The sequence below is a fragment of the Scyliorhinus canicula genome, chromosome 3 (genome assembly GCF_902713615.1).
Source record: "Scyliorhinus canicula chromosome 3, sScyCan1.1, whole genome shotgun sequence".
Taxonomy (NCBI): Eukaryota; Metazoa; Chordata; class Chondrichthyes; order Carcharhiniformes; family Scyliorhinidae; genus Scyliorhinus; species Scyliorhinus canicula.
The window spans coordinates 60,698,328-60,713,367 of record NC_052148.1 but is presented as its reverse complement, the minus strand read 5'-3'; positions in this window follow the sequence as shown (position 1 = coordinate 60,713,367).

Below are 15,040 nucleotides of genomic sequence, written 5' to 3'. Positions count from 1 at the left end.
TCCAAGTAAGTGGACACAAACGTAACTTGTGTCTTGTAGATGGTGGACAGGCTTTTGGGAGTCGCGGGTGAATTACTTGCCACAGGATTCCTTGCCTCTGACCTGCTCTATATTCTGTAATACTGCTCACAGTACTTATATGGCTAGTCCAGTTAAGTCTGTGGTCAATGGTAACCCTCAGGATGTTGACAGTGGGGTATTTAGCAATGGTAATGCCACAGAATGTTATTAGGCATTGGATAGATTCACTGTTGTTGGAGAGCATTGCCTGCCATGGTGTGGCGCAAATGTAACTTGCCACTTGTCAGCCCAAGCCTGGATATTTTCCAGGTCTTGCTGCATTTGGACATGGACTGCTTCAGTATCTGAGCAGTCATGAATGGTGCTGAACATTGTGCAGTCATCAGCGTGCATCTCGGCTTCTGACCTTGTGATGGAATAAAGGTCATTGATGAAGCAGCTGAAGATGGTTGGGCCTAGAATTCCTTGAGGAACTCCTGCAGTGATGTCCTGGAAATGAGATGACTGACCTCCATCAACCAACAACCTCCTTTGTGCTGGGTATAACTCTAAACAGCAGAGAGTTTTCCCCCTGATTCCCACTGACTCTAGTTTTGGTAGAGCTCCTCGATGTCACACTCAGTTAAATGCTGTCTTCATGTCAAGGGCAGTCACTCTCAGCTCACCTCTGGCGTTCAGCTCTTTTGTCTGTGTTTGAACCAAGGCTGAAACGAGGGCAGGGGCTGAATGACCCTGGTGGAACGCAAACTGAGCAACAGTAAGCAGATTACTGATAACCAAATGCCACTTGATAGCACTGTTCATGTCAACTTCCATCACAACTTAATATCACCCCTGCTGATGACAAGAAGGTGAGAGGAAAAGAGTCAAACTTCTGTGACAAACAACAGTAGTATAATGTTGAACACAGGGCAATACCATACCACCCTTAATTCCAGGCCAACAGGTTTGGATCTGTGACAGCAAGACCTAAGGTCTCAATCTCACTATAATGGAGTGCCTGCACTCATATTTGGTCCAGACACCATCTGATACAGTCTGAAGAACGAGGGCAACCATCATTGCACTCATATCCACTGGGCCGTAAGTCTTTGGTTGCCAAAATATGTGCGTTGAAGACTAAAAAAATACTCTGAAGATCTTGAGGCACTGACTCATTCCAGAATCCACTCCCAGACCCCCGACCTAGGGGCAGTCACAACAAGGTCTAGAAGAGCAGTGAAGGCTCCAAGAAACTCTACTAGCTGGAGGACTAGTAGAGGGAGGGAGGGAGGGGGGGGGGGGTGAGAGTGTAGGAGGTGCCAGTTCAAATGTAATGTAAACAGTTTAAGAAACCAATGGCATATAAATAGTTCAAAATCAAATGTGATGTAAATAGCTGGTCATAGTTGATACTATTATTAAAAGGTAAATGGTATACCTGAGTATGCCTTCAGTTCCTCATCAACAGAGATCAGGCCCAGCACATTCCTCAAGTACAGCTGCGGCTAACTGTCAACAACTTTGTCTCTTTGTTACTCACCCGGCTAACACCCCCCCCCCCAACAACATTGGGGATTACTTAGCAAGGCCCCTTGGGCCCGACACCTGGCAGTGCAAATGTGGGCACTGTGACACTGTCAGCCTGGCACCCTGGAAGTGTCAGGGTGGCTCTGACAGGGTGCACAGGTGGACTGCCAGCCTGGCAGTGCCAGTGTGCCACCCTGCTCTGGCCTCGATCACCCAGATGTCTCCAATGGCCTGGGAGACGCCCCCTCCCCAGGTGCTGTTATGCCTGGTGCACGCCTTTGTCAACCAGTACTAAACGGTGCCCTGGCGAGGTCTCCCAGGATAGGGATTTGAGCCCTGGATGCTGGGTAAATAGAAATAATAGAATTTACAGTGCAGAAGGAGGCCATTCGGCCCATTGAGTCTCCACCAGCCCTTGGAAAGAGTACGCCACCTAAACCCACACCTCCATTCTATCCCCGTAACCCAGTAACCCCACCTAATCTTTTTGTACACTAAGGGCAATTTCTCATGTCCCATCCACCTATCCTGCACAGCTTTGAGCTGTGGGAGGAAACCGGAGCACCCGGAGCAAATCTACGTAGACAGCCTCCGTAGACAGCTTCCCGTAACAGCCTCCCCGAACAGGCGCCGGAATGTGGCGACTAGGGGCTTTTCACAGTAACTTCATTTGAAGCTTACTCGTGACAATAAGCAATTTTTTTTTTTTTTTTTTTTAGACACGGGGAGAACGTGCAGACTCCGCACAGACTGTGACCCAAGCCGGGAATTGAACCTGGGACCCTGGAGCTGTGAAGCAACAATGCTACCCACTGTGCTACTGTGCCGCCCTCTGGCAGCTAGGTATTTGAATGAACAATTAGGCTCTTTTAAATATTCAGATCTGGATCACGCCCAGCGAAAGTGAGATCCAGATCGTGTTGGGCAGAGTGAGTCGTTGACTCACAATCGAGCTTGTGTAGAGCCCAATTTGGGCTTGCACGCAATTTACCCGGTGTGCACGGATCCATGCCAGGTTCAACAGGGTCATTGAATAACACCCAAAATAACTAAATTTGCTAAATGTTCTCCCAAATGAATAAATTACTAACAAAATTTCACTTTTAGTAACTTTCGGCGGTATGGTGGTGCAGTGGTTAGCACTGCTGCCTCACAACGCTGAGGACCTGAGTTCGATCCTGGCACCACGTTACTGTCCGTATGGAGTTTGCACATTCTCTCCATGTCTGCGTGGGTCTGACCCCCACAACCCAAAGATGATCAGCGTAGGTGGATTGGCCACGTGAAATTGCCCCCTAATTGGATTTCTTTTTTAAAAACTTTTAATATCTTTAGCATAAATCAAAATCAATGCAAATAAAACATTAATTAACAGGCAAATTATGCTTAAAGTGAAATTTACCTGTATATTTAAAATTATCTATACAAATATATGTCTTGTGCAGCCACAAGCATTCATATCACTCCCCATAGAAATATGGCTCTGCATAGCTGCACAGTGTAACAATATGGGGAGGCATGGCATAGGCGTATTGTCACTGGACTAGTAAACCAGATTAATGCTCTGAGGACTCAGGTTCAAATCGCCCTGCAGATGATGACATTTGAATTCAATAAAAATCTGGAATTAAAAGTCTAATGATGACCCTGAAACCATTGTTGATTGTCGTAAAAACTCAACTGGTTCACTAATGTCCTTTCGGGAAGGAAATCTGCGGTCTGGCATACATGTGACTCCAGATCCACGATGTGAGAAATGAAATGAAATGAAATGAAAATCATTTATTGTCACAAGTAGGTTTCAAATGAAGTTACTGTGAAAAGCCCCTAGTCGCCACATTGCAGCGCCTGTTCAGGGAGGCTGGTATGGGAATTGAACCCGCGCTGCTGGCCTACCATGGTCTGCTTTAAAAGCCAGCTGTTTAGCCCTGTGCTAAACCAGCCCCTATGTGATTGACTCTTAACTACCCCCACAAGGGCAATTAGAGATGGGCAATAAATGCTGACCCAACCTGCAGAGCCTGCGTCCCATGAACAAATAAAAAATAAATATGTTCTTTATTATTGATGCAGAGCAAGATTATGATCAGAAAACACACTTCCACAAACCCTCTCATCCAATCCTAATAGTGCAGCTTATAGAATCATTTGGCCCATTGCGTCTGCAGCAACCACCCAAAGAGCACCCTACCTAGGCCCACTCTCCCACTGTAACCCCACCTATCTTGCACATTTTGGGACACTAAGGGGCAATTTAGCATGGCCAATCTACCTAACCTGCACATCTCTGGACTCTGGGCGGTAAGCGGAGCAGCCAGAGGAAACCCACACAGTCACCCGAGGCTGGAATTGAACGCTGGTCCCTGGTAGTGTGAGGCAGCAGTGCTAACCACTGTGCCACTATGCTGCCCTTTCCAGAGTTACTTTTCAACTAACCAAACAATAACACCTCAGCTCATGTGTGAATATCCTCATGAGGACCACAAGAGATCACCCCTTTGATCTCCCCCTGGAGCTTGTGGAGTACCAATTCCATGGTAACGGGCGGAGGTCTGTTCAGCTGGGACTCATTATCCAGCCTCTTAAATACCATCACAGACCCAGACTGGGAGTTCCTATTAGTTCTGGGGTGGGATACACATGTTGTCGGCTGCAGGTGCAGTTGACTTTTGAGTTGAAATAAATTTGATTGAAGCTTTATCTTTGTGTCCCCTGGATTACCACATCATGATTTGGCCACTTTTGGGAAAACACCCAGCTATTTAGCATATCTAGGCTATTAACACAGCTTTCCAGGTTTTAAATCATTTTAATTAGCTCACATAGTGTGCCCAAGAGCTCCTTTCTCCTTTTCCAACAATCAGAAACATCGACCTCTTACTACGAGTGATTTGCTTCTTTTCACAAGAATTCTGTGTTCCTCTTTCTGTTCCTGTGTGCTTTCTCTGAGCTACATCTGTGCATTGATCCCCTTCACCCCTTCCCCCAGTTCCTCTGCTTGTAGCTCCCCTTTGTGTCTACCAGCCACATTGCTTCTTTCTGAACTTCCTTTCTGTTGGTTCTGGGTCAAGGGTCGCTAGTTGTTTTTTATCATAAGGTACTACAATTGATCCCATTCCAGTTAATGCAAACTCTTAAAAGTCCCTTTCAAACATTCTTGAAAACAATTCCAGATTCCGTGGACATTTTAAATAAATAACTTGTTTTCATTCCTGTGCTGATTTGAGGTCAAAGGTTATCATAGGCTTGTGATTCCTTTAAGTTCGCCACTGGGAATTCCAATACCTTTTTCAAAGTATCAGTCTCTACAGCAGGGGTGGGCAAACTACGGCCCGCGGGCCGCATGCGGCCCGCCAAAGGTATTTCTGCGGCCCACCAAGTCATTAAAAAAAAAAAAAAAAATTTTTTAATTTTTTTTTTTTTTTTTTAATTTTTTTTTAAGGTTAATGGGGGGGCTGTTGGGTTACTTACTGGTATAGGGTGGATACGTTGACTTGAGTAGGGTGATCATTGCTCGGCACAACACGAGGGCCGAAGGGCCTGTTCTGTGCTGTACTGTTCTATGTTCTATATGAGGCGCCCAGAATCATAACCGGGTGAAGTAATTATTTTACTTAATATACTATGCGGCCCTTTGTGAATTGTGAATTTCTGAATGTGGCCCTTGCACGGAAAAGTTTGCCCACCCCTGCTCTACAGGGATCATAACACAATCTGCATGTAACACTAAGTTGATGCCAGCACTGCCATTTTGGAACTGCAGCCTGTGTCCTCATTTAACTCCTCGCAGCTGAACATGCATTCAATGACATGGGGTACATTCCGACAGTTCTATTTAAAGGGATCATCAACCATTTTCTCATTAGTTACTGGATTGTTTCTTCTGGCTATTATTTTTTTTATACTTGTTGAAAATTTTAAGACTTGATGCTATGGAATGTGCGTGCATAATATGGCCAAACAGATTGATTATTAGCCTGTAAATCCTTCCAATGTGATTGATAGCAGGTGGTAAAAGTGGACAGATTTTCTAGTCAGCCATACTGCAGAAGGCAATGACAAACCACTGCAGTACTTGGCCAAGTATAATCATGGACTAATCCAATGGAAGTTTATGGTCAGCAGAAGGAGGAGGAAGACATACATGTGCACAGAAATGTTTCTTCCAATCATTGGTGGCCTGGTAGGCATTTTTCTTGGCATTGAGAATTATTGTGAGAATGATTAGAGGCCACAAAGAGTGGTAGAAGCAGCTCGCAGGGGGAGGAGAGCTAGATTGTCTTTCAGCAGAGCCACTTATCATTACTGTCTCCTCCATGTGGATATCTCTCCCCATCCCCTTAATTCCTGCTGCTTCCTTTTGTGTGCCGCCTTTTCCTACAAACAAGAGAGGAGTGTCAGTAAGTGTCATGCAATCTGTCAGGCTAATGTTGCAGTTATGGCAGAATTCATGAGATTTGGGGTGATATATTAACATGAATTGAAGATGAATTAATGGATAGGAAGCAGAGTAGGAATAATGAGTACATTTTTGGGGTGGCATGTTGTGACTACCAGAGTGCCACAAGCATCAGTGCTTGGGCCTCAGCTGTTTATGGTCTATTTTAATGATCTAGATGAATGGACTGAGCGTAATATATCCATCCCTACTGACAATATAAAGTTAGGTCGGAAAGTAAGCAGTGAGGAGGACACTAAGCACCTACAGAGGGATATAGGTAGGATTGGTGAATGGTTAACAGCATGGCAGATGAAATATGGTATGCCAAAGTATCAAGTGGCCCACTTTGATATGAAAAAGCAGAATATTTTTTGAGTGGTGAGCGACTTGGAAATGTTTGCGTTCAGAGGGCCTGGATGTCTTTGTACGTGAGTTACAGAAGGTTAACATACAGGTGGAGAAAGCAATTAGGAAGGCAAATGGCATGTTACCTTCAATACCTTTGTAACAGAAGTTAAGAGTAAAGAAATCCTACTACAATTACCCGGGGCATTGGTGAGGTCACAGCTGGAGAACAGTTGCATTTTTAGACCCTTCTTCATGAGGACATACTTGCTCTCGATTGAATGGAACAAAGGTTCACTGAACAGGTTGCTAGAATGAGGAGATTGGGTAGACCAGGCTTATATTCCCTAGAGTTTCAAAGTATGCCATGTGATCTATTTAAATCATTTAAAATGCTTAAGGGGTTTAGGTCAGATGATGAGAAAATGTTTCCCTTGGCTGGGGAATCTAGAAAAAGGGGCCACAGTCTTAGAAGAGTCAGCCATTTCAGACTGAGATAAGGAGAAATTTCTTCACTCGAGTAGTTGTAAATCTTTGGAATTCTCTATCCCAGTAGAGAATTAGTTCTATTTAGTTCTTGAGTATTTTCAAGGCAGATGTCAATAAATTTGAGATGCCAAAGGAATTAAAGAACAAGAGGCTAGTACAAGGAGGTGGATTCGAAGCAGAACGTCAGCAATGATCTTGTTGAATGATGGAGCAGGCTGGTAGGGGAAAATGGCCAACTCCAGCTCTTATTTCCAATGTTCTTATATTATCTTGAACAGCTGCAGCAGTTGCATTGAATGCAAGCTGCAAAATCTGGATTCAAAGCTTACAAAAGTATGTGAGGATGAGGTATTGCATATGTATGTTAGGTATGAGACTGAGGGAAAAAGAATGTTGGTAGCTGAATGTTGAGATTGTAGCGAATTGATGAGGCTCGAGGTCCATTTGGTAAACTGGTCATTCGAAGATGCACTCCTGACTTTGACAATATATGCATCATCATGAAATTTCTTCCTCCAAACATCCAGGCCTTTGAGGCTACACTCTGCTATCTCCAAGTCAGCTTCTGATCATCTTGGTGCACGGTTTCTCCCGTGGTTAACCATTGTTGAATTTTCCACAGCACAATGTCCAAAATTTCAGTCCCATCACCAGCCTTAATGCCCTCCCCCTGTAAGAGGTGCGGACTAACTTTAAAGAATTCCCAAAACTTTATTGGTCCTATACACTCACAAAATTATGTTCTTCGCTGATGTGTATGCTAATTGCACGCAGTGCTCATGGAAATTAATAGGTGGCATGACGTTGGCATTCTGCCTGCAACGCAATTGTCGGATTAATCATGCTTTCATAGAATTTACAGACTTTACAGTGCAGAAGGAGGCCATTTGGCCCATCGAGTCTGCACCGGCTCTTGGAATGAGCACCCTACCCAAGGTCAACACCTCCACCCTATCCCCATAACCCAGTAACCCCACCCAACACTAAGGGCAATTTTGGACCCTAAGGGCAATTTATCATGGCCAATCCACCTTACCTGCACATCTTTGGACTGTGGTAGGAAACCGGAGCACCTGGAGGAAACCCACGCACACACGGGGAGGATGTGCAGACTCCGCACAGACAGTGGCCCAATTCGAAATCGAACCTGGGACCCTGGAGCTGTGAAGCAATTGTGCTATCCACAATGCTACCGTGCTGCCCAATGGGTGTACCTTTTATTTCAACACTAGCTGGGATAAATATATATATTATTTTATATTTTGAATGTACAAGCTATTTCTGCTAAATTGTTGTATCTTAGGATTTGTGAAGTTTTATTTAATTTACAGTTGCCGGTTGTTGTTGAGACATTGCTGAAACTCAGTAGAAATTCAAGTTAAAAACTTGTCAGGTGCAAATAAGAATTGTTTTATTTGAAGTTCATTGGTTACAACTTGAAAATGATGTAAAAGGTAGTTTGTAGACAATTTAATTTTCTTCAAAGAATCACAGGAATTATCTTCTGAGACAATAGCCTGAACACAACTTTAAAAGTCAAAGGCTGAAGTCAAAGTATGAAAATGAAATAGGAATACAGAACTCTTTTCTAATTCTCTTCCTTTACTTTCTCTCTCTCTCTCTCTCTGTCTTTCTTCTCTTTGTCTCTTTCCTGTCTCTTTTTGTCTCTGTCTTTCTGTCTTGTTCTCTTTCTGTCTTTATTTCTTTCTAAAATGGTGGCCAAATCATCCATGGATATACTCTTTCATATCTGTCTTAAGCGATCCGATCACACCCCAATATAATCCTAATTGGTTTAAGCTATATTCAAAACACATTTGATTTGATAACAAGCCGTCCATCCTCACGATGCAACGCCACTTCCAATTGTTGCTTATCTGCAACAATTGAGACGTTAGTCATCTCATCATGCTATTATTCCGAAAATATAAATGAAACTGTATTTTGACACAGTCTAAAATGTTTCGGCTTGCATACGTTATGGAATGTGGTTCAGGCTGTTATCACAAGTGGCCAGAAATCAGAACAATGGAGCCGTTAATGATTCCACCTTACAGCCCATGGGATTTAGCCGCTGTCCTTGAAAGAATGTGATGTTTTTATCAGTGGTTCTGTTTTTCCCAAACACATGTCTGAGTTTGGAAGTTGTATATTTCTTTCATTTTAAAACTGGGATTTAATATTTATGCTTTAAACAGCCTATTAAGTGTATTTAAAATACCTGACTTCTACATAAATGCAATGTATGTTTGAATGATTTATAACATCCCTAGATTTATGTACTAGTTTTCATTTAAGCGTCCTGTAATATATTATTTTTTCCTTTTACTCAGATTTGCAAGGTGATTGTTTGGGATAGTTATCCCCCATGTTCTAGGTGTCTTGCTCTGCGGGCCCTGAGGCCCAAAGTAGATGGTACCAAGTAAGGCATGATGATTTTGAGGAACCAATAGGAAACAAGCTGTGCAATGGGGGGCACTGTGAGCACAGTCATTGAAATGTCATTGAAATTGTAATCCAGGGGGCCAGGCTAACATTCTGGGAATATGGGTTCAAAACCCACCACAAAAGCTGTGGGAATTTAAATTCAGTTAATAAATCCAGAGTGCACAGCTAGCCTCAGTAATGGTAACCATGAAACTACCATCAATAATGGTAAAGATCCATCTGGTTTCCTGGAGGAAATCTGCTGTCCTTTCCTGGCCTTGCCAACATGTGACTCCAGAACCACAGCAATATGGTTGACTCTGAACTGCTCTAAGAAATGTTCAGTTCAAGGGCAATTACGGATGGGGAACAAATTCTTGCTTTATCCAGTGACACCCATAAAAGAATAAAGAAAATAATTGAGTGGTTTAAACTCAAGTATTCGGGTGGGTTTTACATGTATTGATGTCTGTCAATTTAAATTATGGAAAAAAACACCATTATAATATGAATTGGTTTATTAATGTGTGGCGGGGCTAAGACCTCACACTATGGGTGCGATTTTCCCACTGTGGTGCACCCGACGCCACTCGGGTGTATAATGGGAAAGGCCAAAAACAGGTTTCACACCAGGTGACGAACTGCTCGTGATGCACCGGACCCATCGCAGCCAACGCAATCTGGATCACGCCCTTAATGGACGTGATCCAGATCAGTATATTTAAATGAATCATTAAACTCATTTAAATATGCACAATCCATTCGAGTCCGCAGTCTTCCGGCTCCCGGTGTTCACTGGTCCCTCCGGCGAGGCCTGACACCGCGGTGCACGAATTAGTCCTTCAAAAATGGAAACCTGACTTGATGGCCACATCAGGGGGCTCGGTGGATATTGGAGCCCCCTGGTGGTCGGGACAGGGATCCCTGGCAGTGGCACCCTGTAACCCTGTCAGTGCTAACCTGGCACTGCAAGACTGACAAGTCCACTGCCTGGGTGTCAGGGGTAGTGCCTTGGTGGCAAGGGGCTGGGCCTGAGTAGGGCCAAATCCATTGAAGGGAGGGGTATGAAGGGTGGGAGGGTGAAGGGGGGGGCGGCCTTAAAGGTGGGGGGGGCGGGGTCTCAGTGACCCCATAACAGGGTATGCTCACTTAGGCAGGGGTGATGCCACGGTGCCGACGAGGATTGATGAGTGTGGATCCGCTCACCCTCATGCCTGAGTGGTGTGGGATGGGGGGTCACATAAACTTTTAATGGTTGGGGGAAGTTACCCATGTCTGTGGGAAGTCACGGTGTTCATGGATGGAGGATGTGGGGTACCCTCAACCCAACTTTGAAATCTGGGCATCCTTTCCAAATGGTGCATCGATGTCTGAGGAGCCGGTCTTGCTGGTGTCTTTAGTTCCCCACTGCAGAAATAATTTTAAGTGTGGGATTTTTTAATGAGAAACTCCCAAGCTCCAAAAAAAATGACTAAATGTGGGTGAATACCGATCTGGATTGCGGCCAAACATGCGGCAGGAAACAACCCGCGAAACCCGCAAAAAATGATACTGAATACTTTTTTGGGGTGAATCGCACCCCATATTTTAATGATGTATATCTCATCATAGCTCATTTCCAAAATTTCAAAAATTGGACAATGACCTTTTAAGGTGACATGTCTGGCGATGACTTTTGAACGAGCAGAGCTAATATAGCAGTATCATTATGAAAGGAAATTTGTGCCTTGTTATTTCTGAAGCTATGATAATGATCAAAGAGAATTACATAATGGTGTCACAACCCCCTGAGAGCCCTACAAGCTTCCTTTGTTGGAACAATGCCAGTCTCAGAAACCCAGTCAATGAACTACACCTCCTTATTGAAAGCCAAAGTGGAGAGGTGGGAATCATGTGACATGACCCCCAAGCTGGAAGAACCAGTTTTATTGTCTTGCTTTTATGTAATGCATATCAGTCTGCCATCTTGCATCTACCACGCAGCAGCACAGAAAAGAGGCTCTGTCCATGTGTGAATGTTTGGCCCCCTCTACACTGTTTCTGCTGGAATTTCTATGCTATCGCCTACAAGATCATATCATTTGGATTTTGATTCTGGACTCATGTTAAACAATGATTCTTTGCTCTGTGGACTTTCTCTATCCCTTGTTTATTGTACAGGAGTTATAGAACAACATCCCTTCCTGCGTTTTGATTATGTGCAAATAAACTAACCCTCTAAATTCACCCTATTTCCAATTTGCTCTGGGAGTATTCATACAAATTGGACCTCACCAAAACTGAGGGGTTGGGAAACATGCCACCACTTTTAAGGGCGGAATCAAAATCAACATTCCTTTTGAAATGAAAATCGCTTATTGTCACAAATGAAGTTACTATGAAAGGTCCCTAGTCGCCACATTCTGGCGCCTGTTCGGGGAGGCTGGTACGGGAATTTAACCGTGCTGCTGGCCTGCAGACACGGGGAGAATGTGCAGACTCCGCACAGACAGTGACCCAGCGGGGAATCGAACCTGGGACCCTGGCGCTGTGAAGCCACAATGCTATCCACTGTGCTACCGTGCTGCCATGTAATGTAATGTAATGTAATGGATAATGGATTTTTTTGATAATGGATGCGTCATGAGAGGAGAATTCAAGGCTGTTTTAAAGTAAACCCCCACCTGTCCAGAACATATTATAATTTTCTTCATAGATTGCTGTTCATCAACTACTGGAAGACTCAGTGTCCATTAAGTTGTAGTGCAGCGATAATCTGTGCCTTATTGAAAGGAAGGACAAACCTCTTGTTGTATTAAATAATTATTGTTCACTGATTTTTATTGCTTATCGACTAATACTCACTATTGGACCAGCTGAGCTGAAACAGATGAGAAAGTAGTTTGTTTGGGAAGCGATATCAAATTGATTCAGTCAGCCTGAGCAAATAAAAAGCATTATTATGTGTACATTAAAAATAGGAAATTAATACAATGGCCCAGGTTTTGTGGTAGTCATGACAGCAAACTGGCAGTGGATGCCAGTCTGAAAATAACTCCTGGAGTTTGTAGACAAGTTAAACATGGACCTGAAGAAGTTGCTGCCAATGGTTCTAGGCCTCCTCATGGTGCGTGTTGAAATCCTGCACATAGTTTGGTAGGAATCATTGAACTGATTAAAACTTTCCCGATTACGCTAGTAGTCTTGCTGTAAATACACTTGAACAAAATACACCTTGGCGGGGTTTTCTGCCCCTTCACAAAACTGTGCTGCCTTTTGTTAATACGACCCCTTGCTTCCAAATGGGAGCAGATCATGTCTCGAGGAATTCTTTCCAATAATTTCCCTACCTTACCTGACGTAAGGCTCACCGGCCTGTAGTTCCCTGGATTATCCTTGCTACCCTTCTTAAACAAAGGAACAACATTGGCTATTCTCCAGTCCTCCGGGACATCACCTGAAGACAGTGAGGATCCAAAGATTTCTGTAAAGGCCTCAGCAATTTCCTCTCTTGCCTCCTTCAGTATTCTGGGGTAGATTCCATCAGGCCCTGGGAACTTATCCACCTTAATATTTTTCAAGACGCCCAACACCTCGTCTTTTTGGATCCCAATGTGACCCAGGCTATCTACACACCCTTCTCCAGACTCAACATCCACCAATTCCTTCTCTTTGGTGAATACTGATGCAAAGTACTCATTTAGTACCTCGCCCATTTCCTCTGGGTCCACACATAGATTCCCTTGCCTATCCTTCAGTGGGCCAACCCTTTCCCTGGTTACCTTCTTGCTTTTTATGTACGTGTAAAAAGCCTTGGGATTTTCTTTAACCCTGTTTGCCAATGATTTTTTGAGACCCCTTCTCGCGCTCCTGACTCCTTGCTTAAGTTCCTTCCTACTTTCCTTATATTCCACACAGGTTTCATCTGTTCCCAGCCTTCTAGCCCTGACAAATGCCTCCTTTTTCAGAAGGACGGGACATAACAGCATTAATATTAGAATCAAGCACAAAATAGAAGGGACCAAAGTTGAGGACAATACTACATTTGCAACATTGGATGAATTAGATGGTTGCATTAGCAGAGACATAGCTCAAAGGTGACCAGGAATGTGTTCTTAACATTTCTGGTTACCAATTATTCAGGGATGATAGAGAAAGAAAAAGCGGAGCGGAGAATGGCAATATTGAGTACCGATGATGTTCCAATTCAAAGTGGGAAAGATATACTCGATGATCCTTTGACTTCAGATGACGAATAGAGGGCAGCTATTATATTTGTTGCAGTTTTCCAAAGATATCTTCCAATGAGTTCCCAGCCTTCTAGCCCTGACAAATACCTTCTTTTTCTTTTTGACAAGGCCTACAATATCCCTTGTTATCCAAGGATTGCGTAAATTGCCGTATTTATCCTTCTTCCTCACAGGAACATGCCAGTCCTGAATTGCTTTCAACTGACATTTGAAAGCCTCCCACATGTCAGATGTTGATTTACCCTCAAACATCCGCCCCCAATCTAGGTGCGCGATTCTCCACTGCCCACGATGGGTCGGAAAATAGCGGGAGGGCGTCCCCGATATTTTTCACGCCCTCCTGCTATTCTCCCCCCCCCCCCCCCCCCTCACAGCCGCCCCATGACACAAATCGCTGCTCGCCGTTTTTTACGGCGAACAGCGATTCTCCCCAGGCCGATATGCCAAGTTTCCAGGCCATTTTTACGGCAGCAAACACACCTGCTTGCTGGTGTCATAAAAAAGGCCGCAACATGCCCGTTTTGGGCATCCAGGGTCCCGATTGGCATGGCAGTACCAGTAACGGATGCACTATTTGTCCCTCCGCCGCCCCGCAGGATCAGTCCGCGGGGCGGCCGAGGCAGATGATGGCCCCGCGCATGTGCGGGTTGAAGCCGTCCAACCCGCGCATGCGCGGCTGACGTCATCGTGCGTGTCAGCCGGCGTGACGCTTGGCGCGCGGACTTAGTGACGGTCGCTAAGTCCACGATGCCGTGCTTCACGGGGCCCCGCTGCTAGCCCCGCCCGGGGGGGAGAATCGGGTCCCGGGAGGGGGCGCGGAGGCTGCCGTGAAACATGGCCAGTTTCACAGCAGCCTTTACGATTAGCCGCATTTAAGAACATAAGAACTAGGAGCAGGAGTAGGCCATCTGGCCCCTCGACCCTGCTCCGCCATTCAATGAGATCATGGCTGATCTTTTGTGGACTCAGCTCCACTTTCCGGCCCGAACACCATAACCCTTAATCCCTTTATTCTTCAAAAAACTATCTATCTTTACCTTAAAAACATGTAATGAAGGAGCCTCAACTGCTTCACTGGGCAAGGAATTCCATAGATTCACAACCCTTTGGGTGAAGAAGTTCCTCCTAAACTCAGTCCTCAATCTACTTCCCCTTATTTTGAGGCTATGCCCCCTAGTTCTGCTGTCACCCGCCAGTGGAAACAACCTGCCCGCATCTATCCTATCTATTCCCTTCATAATTTTAAATGTTTCTATAAGATCCCCCCTCATCCTTCTAAATTCCAACGAGTACAGTCCCAGTCTACTCAACCTCTCCTCATAATCCAACCCCTTCAGCTCTGGGATTAACCTAGTGAATCTCCGCTGCACACCCTCCAGTGCCAGTATGTCCTTTCTCAAGTAAGGAGACCAAAACTGAACACAATACTCCAGGTGTGGCCTCACTAACACCTTATACAATTGCAGCATAACCTGCCTAGTCTTAAACTCCATCCCTCTAGCAATGAAGGACAAAATTCCATTTGCCTTCTTAATCACCTGTTGCACCTGTAAACCAACTTTCTGTGACTCATGCACTA